We start from the raw sequence: 7,795 nt of genomic DNA, 5'->3' as shown, positions 1-7,795 counted from the left end.
AACACATAAAATTTATTTTCAAAAATGGGGCGCGACATCCCCAAGCCTCTGAACTCTAGAAGAAACGAATTTTTTCTAGTTTCTGTGGATTCGACCATGTTCACCTTATATGCAAAAATTGTATTTTTTTAGTAGGTATTTATTATTGCACAGGCTCAGTACTTATCAATTTTTAACGCCATTGCGGGGGACTGGTACCTGATTAAATTGTTTCTTTTTGAGTTCATCTTATTTTTATTTTTATTTTCCTCTTATTATTATTATTATCATCATCATCATCATTATTGTTATTATTATTATTATACTAGTTTATGGCTGCTAATATTCAATAATTTGGTGATAAACTGGATTTTATTTCTAGAAAGGGTAATGAGGCTCGTATTTTTTCTAATAATCAATATTTAGATGCACTAACGTCTCATGTAGAGAAAGTGGCTGTTGCAACCTGTGGGATCTGTTATGTCTTGCATCATTTAACAGACATGTGCCCCAAATTTCAAGATGACCTGAGTGCCCCAATCAATACTTGTGGAGATTTTTCACCCCTATCTCAAGCATGGTATGACCCTTATTCAAACGGGTATGATCAAGGACGGTGAGATAACTTTAACTTTAATTATGCAACAGAGCCAATGGATTTTCAACAGTAAGAGTATCAAGAACCATCATCCATGTCAGATATATCTTTTGAAGAAATGATTAAATCACTAAGTGTTTTTAGTAATAAGAGACAAAGTATAGAGCAAAACATGAAAATTAACTCATTAACCAAAATCATATAAACATTAATTAAATTCAATGAATAAACATTAACCCTATACAAATTAACACAAAAATTCTAGGAGATAAATTTAGAATAAGAACAACTGATAAATTAATAATTATAAAAGATATATCTAAATTACAAATCGAAAATAATGTATGTGTCTAAATAATTAATGATTATGAATCAAAATACAATAAATTGTAAAAGGAAAAAAAAATTAGACTTGCCTTGGAGGAAATATCAATGCTTGCTTGTTCCTTTGTAAGTTAGTTTTTGACTTGCTTGATTAGATTGTTCGTTCGGGTGTTGGTTTTTGGCGAATACATCAAGTGAATCACGTATAAGTATAATTCTAAACATGATTAAATTTCCTTTTATTTATCAATTATCTGTTTCCTTACCTTAACTAATGTAAGGATATACTAAATACATTAAAATTATAATCATGAAATTTAATATATATATATATAAAACACACATATACATATATATATATATATATATACATATGATTAATCTTTCTTGCACAGACAGTATATACACTCTCAATATTAGATGAATGATCACTATACAAAATTTGAATTTAAAATTTAACTTTTCCACATATATTATGGATCCAATGGTAACAATGTATACACCGTTATATGTATAAAATTTATTCATATATTTATATATATAAGGAAATTAGAGTGAATTATTACAAAAGATGTCGTTTTCAGAGAGAAATTAAAAGAGATAAACATATTAAATAATCAAAAACACTTACTGAGGATGGGGTAAAAGGATAGAGTTCAAACTTCCTCTAATTGTTTAGATTATTTAGGAGATATTTGAATTTGTAAATTATGTTATATTATTTAAAATATTTTTTGATGATTGGTGAATTATAAATTCAAAGATCTCTTAAATAATCCAAACAACTAGCGCAATTTAAATGAATTTCAAAATTTTCGTCAAATCTCATAATCCAAGTGAAGGTTAGAGTTTTTGAAAAATTTTGGAGGCAGTTGCCCGAGTGCAACCCCTTTGTGCCCGTCGTTGTCTCCTTTGATGGTAGACCTTGCCGTAGTAATTGGGAAGGCCCCTAATGGTCCAATCCCACGGCCCCTTTGTGTCCGTCATTGTCTCCATTGATTGTGGACCTCACCGTAGTAATTGGGTAGGCTCCTAATCCCTGAAGGGGGTGGTTCATTGTTATTACAACACAGCCAAATTTGTAGTTGTAGACAAATTCAATGCCAGAAGACAATATTTACTTCCACACGCTGCTCCTCCATTCGCATGCAGCATGCTGAAAGAAATACAGCAGCATGCAGTCTCTTTATGCTTCGAGTTTCTTGCATCTATTCTACCAGTTCAACGCGGAACTAAGAATGCCCTTAGTTATTCCAGGTGTTTTGTTTAATGATAATCACTAAGAAGGCAATAAATTCTTTCACGTTAGATTTGATTTACTACAAATAAAATACGAGGAAAAGAAGCGGTAACTTCATCTGTTCCTTTTTACCTTAATCCCTGCTTTCAATGACCGAGGCCCTGGATTTCTTTTTTTCTTTTGATGTTCAAATTCAAGAAAAATCTCCCACCGACAAATAAATAATCACCTCATTTATTACTCTAAAGCTAACAAGAATGTGAGCAGACTGATTTTCCTATCTCACAATTAATAGCAATAATATATTGTCTGGTTTTCTTTGTCAGACAAAGGACCGTCCTTGAGAAGAGCAGTTTTGTGTGATGGGAAATTTACATCTCATCCCATAAACTTTGTCTACTAGCAATTTTCAGTTCCACGGTTATATCTCTTAAGCGAAACTGCTTATCAACTAAAGATAAGATAGCAAAATTTGCTTACATATATTGCATTGCATTTCAATGCTGCGATGGTAACAAAGTTAGAAAAATGAAACATGCTTTTTAGTTATGGTGACAGTCAAAATAATAAAACATCTCCCATCTCAATCTGTCCTTTGCAACCCATCTTCAATTTTCATTTCAATCTAAAATTAGTGATTAGCAATGATGCCAAGATTATCAAAAAATTAAGAAAAAGGAAGGTGCACTTAAGACAGAGGAGCCTTATAAAACAAAAGCATAGTGGATTGCCTCCCTCAGGCTCAGGAAAACTTGACCACATATTGGTCATTAGACATTTGATATGCCATGGGTGCTTTCCCTAATTACAAAAAAAGATGAATTATAACATATAAATAGGGACACATAATAGTGGTAGTATAGTGTTCAAGAAACAATATGGGCATTCCACATGTACTAGCTATACCTTATCCAGCACAAGGTCATGTACTTCCCCTAATGGAACTTGCCTTGCGCCTAGTCAAGAATGGCATCAAGGTTACATTTGTGAACACGGAATTTGATCACAAACGAGTCATTGAATCGTTATCAGGTGAAGAAAATGTACCTGATATGATGCATCTGGTATCCGTCCCAGATGGCCTGGAATCGTGGGAAGACAGAAATGACCTGGGGAAGTTAACAAAGACAAACAAATGGAGAAGATGAATGAATCTGAAACTGACAAAATCACATGCCTTATTACTGATGAGAGCATGGGTTGGGCACTGGAGATTGAAAGAATATGGGAGTCAGGGCTGTAGCCTTCTGGCCTGCAGCAGCAGCTCTATTGGCTCTGCAACTCAATATTCCAAAGCTCATTGATGATGGAATCATAGACAGCTCTGGTAAGACTCCTTTCAGCATAATACTTTTACAGTTTCATCATTTTCGTATAGGCACTTACTTTTTTGTAGTCATAAAACAGTAAAACAATATAAAGTTGATTTAGAATTGGAACCTATGAAGTTAAAAATCATAATGCAAGCAAAGTAACAAACTCATAGGAAACAGGGAGGTGCAATTTTGGGTGTTTCAAAATAAGTTGAAAGTTGAAAAACATATCAAGTGAATTAGTTTTCATCAATGCAAGGAAATTTTTGCAGCAAAGTAAAAAAATGCTTTGCCAGAACAATGATTATCAAATTTCGCATTTATTAAGGCAAATTTTGTGGCAGGAACTATCATGAAGAAGCAGATGGTCCAGTTATCATCCACCATGTTAGCCGTGGACTCTGAACACTTTCTTTGGGCCAGTGTCGGTGATGCGACCACACAGGGTATTGTTTTTGATGCTATATTAAAAAATAACAGAACATTAAAAATGGCTGATTGGATTATCGGCAACTCGAGTAATGAGTTAGAGACATCAGTTTTTACCTTATTTCCAGAAATGTTGCCAATTGGCCCTCTTCTAGCTAGCAACCGGCTTGGAAATCAGTTGGTTCCTACTGGCCTGAAGACTCGGATTGCTTGGCGTGGCTTGATAAACAACCAGTCCAATCAGTCATTTATGTTGCATTTGGGAGCTTCACAGTTTTTGACCAGACACAGTTTCAAGAACTGGCTCTAGGCCTTGAACGCACCAATATGCCATTCCTGTGGGTTGTGAGGCGGAATTTAATAGCAGAAACAGATAATGCATATCCAAAAGGTTCCAAAGAGCGAATACAAGGACGAGGAAGATTATCCAGTTGGGCACCTCAACAACAGGTGCTGAGTCATCCTTCAGTTGCCTGCTTCCTCAGCCACTGTGGTTGGAATTCTACAATTGAAGGTGTAAGCAATGGTGTCCCTTTCCTCTGCTGGCCATACTTTGCAGACCAGTTCACTAATAGAAGCTACATATGTGATGATTGGAAGGTTGGATTAGGATTGGAAAAAGATGGAAATGGAATCATTGCACAAGGAGAAGTTAAGAACAAAATTGAGCAGCTAGTCACTGTTAAAGGCTACAAGGAGAGGGCCTTGGATTTAAAAGCAAAAGTTATGAGTAGTCTTAGAGAAGACGGATGTTCTGGCAAGAATTTCAACAACTTTGTCAAGTGGATTAAGGATGATTAGAACAACTAAGTGTGCTCTGAGCACGCTTGACTGCCACTTATCAATACAATTTAGCATTGATTCCACTCTACATCAAAGTATTTAGTATATTTTTTCCTTGAGATTTTGACTTATGCTTTTGCATTTCATTTTATAGCAGGTAATTCAATAGTTGCTTTTAAAATTTTTTTAGAACTTCAAGTTTACTTTTCTTGTTTGTTTAGGTGCTAACTAACTCGATGTTTGTCACTCTTAGATGAAACAAGCAAATATTTGCCAATATATTTACAATTAACGTAATTAAGCATATTTATCTGGGCTAATTTGTTACAATGAATTACTAATTTTAGGAATATTTTGTACAAGTAAAAAACAATTCTCACATTTAAGCATATATTTGTGAATACATGATTAGGCAAGTATAGTAAGCAACAACATAGGATGAGGAGATGTATCAAGCCAAAAGTGTTCATAATTTTCTGAATAATTTATTGGCTTAATTACACTTTGCCCCCTGAACTTGAGCCCTTTTAACACTTTACCTCCCTAATCTCCAAATATATACGCTTTACCACTTGTGATCAATACACTATGAATTTGATCTTTTAGCACAAAAATAAATTAGATAATCCACAATAAAGAAGTCTAAGCAACTCAATGTGTTTTTTTCTTAATGCTTATAGCAATACTTATTTTAAATGAAATAAAATTAATTAGTGCATTTGGAATGAAATTTATTTGCTTATATTTTTTATTGTAGTACTTTTTAATGTGTTTTATATGAGATAAAAACATGATTAAAAAATAAATGTGTATTTTTGCCCTCTTGATAATTTTATTTTTGTACATGATAAAATGAGACGAGTTTAAGAATTTAGCGAGTAAAGCATCCACCACAAAAATTTAAAAACTTAAGCAAGAATCAAGATATAATTTAAGGGTGCCAAAATGAAATTAACGCTAATAAATCAATAGTATATTTAACATAGTATGACAAATCATGCAATAAAACATGTTTGGCGTAAGAGAGCCATGACTTCACGTGTGGGTACTATCGACAAACAAACACCCCTTCAAGACAAAAGGCAGTTCCCTATATACAGTTTTTCCTAAAAGACTTGCAAATCAAAACTGTCAGCGAAGTTACTGAATCACAAGAAAATAGTAAGTGCAGCAATCTGTGATACCCCAACTTTTAGGATCATCTTTTGTTTAGTCTCAAAGAGGATATTACGGTTCCTTTAATTTATTTTTATTTTAAAACATTATTTTGTTTTAAAGAAGGAACTAAAGTTATTTCTTTGGGTTTGATTTAAAACCTTGTTTTATTTTAAAAGACTAGAAACCCTAAAAGTCTAATCAAAACCCTAGTTTCATTTGTGACTGACCATTTTTCAAATTTCTCATATTTTAACCGAAACGCTAAATTCAATTTATGGGATTGTAAAACCCCTTACATTTTTCTTAAAAATTCCCTTTTATTTGGAACTTATGATTTTATAATAGCCCTACTACCCAATCACACCACAATAAGTGTAAATAAATATAGAAGTAAGGGTTTTCGTTGTCCGTTTTCAAGTTAGAGCGAATTAGGATTTTCACGTTTTTCCGTAGTGTGACTATTCGGTACGGAGTGAGAAACAAATTTGGTAGCTAAGAGTGACTTTTGGATAAGGAAATATTATATGATTAGAAGTGATAATAATAAGTTAGTGATTAGAAGGTAAAAATCCTAGTATACGCGATTTAAGAAAAATCGGTTCAAACCGACGGGTATCGATCACTACCGATTGAACCCACACCTTGACCACCACTTCCTTACCACCACATACCCTTGATATTTTTGTAAAATATCCCCCCTCATCCTCAGCCACATGGCCGAAAATTGTGGCCAAAATGCAAGGAAAAGAAAGAGAAACTTGGAAGGCTTTGGTGGTGACAAGTGTCAACCACCTATGGTTTCTTGACCAAGCCAAGTCTCACCTTCTTATCTTCCATTTGAGTTCATCTTTCCTCATTTTTCTTCCTGTTTTGGCTGAGAGCTAGGAGGAGTAAGAGAGTGAAGAAAGTTCAATCTTCTACCTTGAATCCAACCTCTTGAGTGCAACCAAGAAAAATTAAACCTATTAATCACTAGTTGGAAGCTTGGGAAGCTTAAGGAAACAAGAATTTCAAGGAGAGGTGAAGGATCATTCTTACAAGGCCTTGTCTTGAGGTATAATGGCTGATCAACCATTCTTTCTCCATTAATCATGATTAAGTTGGGTATTAATGTTGGTATTGTGTTTGTGATGCTTGTTTCAAGTGATTTTGATGATTAGATGGATGACTTTTGAGTTAGGAGTCTTGTGGGTTAGGTGTGGTATGATGTATATATATGGTATATGATCTTGTGAAGGTGATAGTAGTGGTAGTTTCAAGGTGAAAATGTGAATTATAGCTTGAAATAAAAAAAATTTCAGATTTCTGGAAAATTTAGTTTCAGTTCTGCCCAGTTCCATTTCTTTATGTTAGAGGCCGAATTAGGCTTGGAATAAAACATGAAAGTTGTATAGAATGATATTTTATGGTTGCATACAAAATTTCAGCTCAATCGGAGCAACGTAGCCTATGAAAATATGAAAATACCCTGACTGCCCTAGGAGTGAAATCAGCAAACAGTTTTGCCAGTACACTAAATTGGTTGCGTTTGTTCACCTAGATACGTACTGAACTAGCTTTTAGTCAAAACATAAAAGTTTTAGTACGTTATCTTAGCTTTTCAACGCCTCCAAAAATGTCTTAAATGGACTTTGGTAGCTTGAGATATGACCATTTGAAGGTAGTACGGTTAACTAGCCGATTAGTTGGAATTTGGTTCTGTGAATTGGGAATTTGACTGGGTTACACTGGAATTTGGACTAAGTGGTCTGCATAAAAACTGTAGCCCTCTGTCTTAGCTTCGAAACTGTGCCAATAGCATCCCAATCCGATAAGCGTAGCTTGTCCGATACGCTAAGTAACGGCGAATCTGTCTTTTGATTTATGTTTTACATTTCATTTCCGAACATGTACCTAATTTAATTTGGTATTTGTATGACTTTGAGCCTATTGAACAGCCATTGAAATGAGGTTATTCTATGTGTGATTTTG

General features: G+C 34.0%; 1 pseudogene; it reads left to right on the top strand.

The window, feature by feature from the left end:
* Positions 1–2,948: 2,948 nt before the first annotated feature.
* Positions 2,949–4,797, top strand: LOC113753514 (annotated as a pseudogene).
* The last annotated feature ends 2,998 nt before the right edge of the window (positions 4,798–7,795 follow it).

Source organism: Coffea eugenioides, chromosome 11 (genome assembly GCF_003713205.1).
Source record: "Coffea eugenioides isolate CCC68of chromosome 11, Ceug_1.0, whole genome shotgun sequence".
Lineage (NCBI taxonomy): Eukaryota > Viridiplantae > Streptophyta > Magnoliopsida > Gentianales > Rubiaceae > Coffea > Coffea eugenioides.
This window is presented reverse-complemented; position numbering and strand designations above follow the sequence as displayed.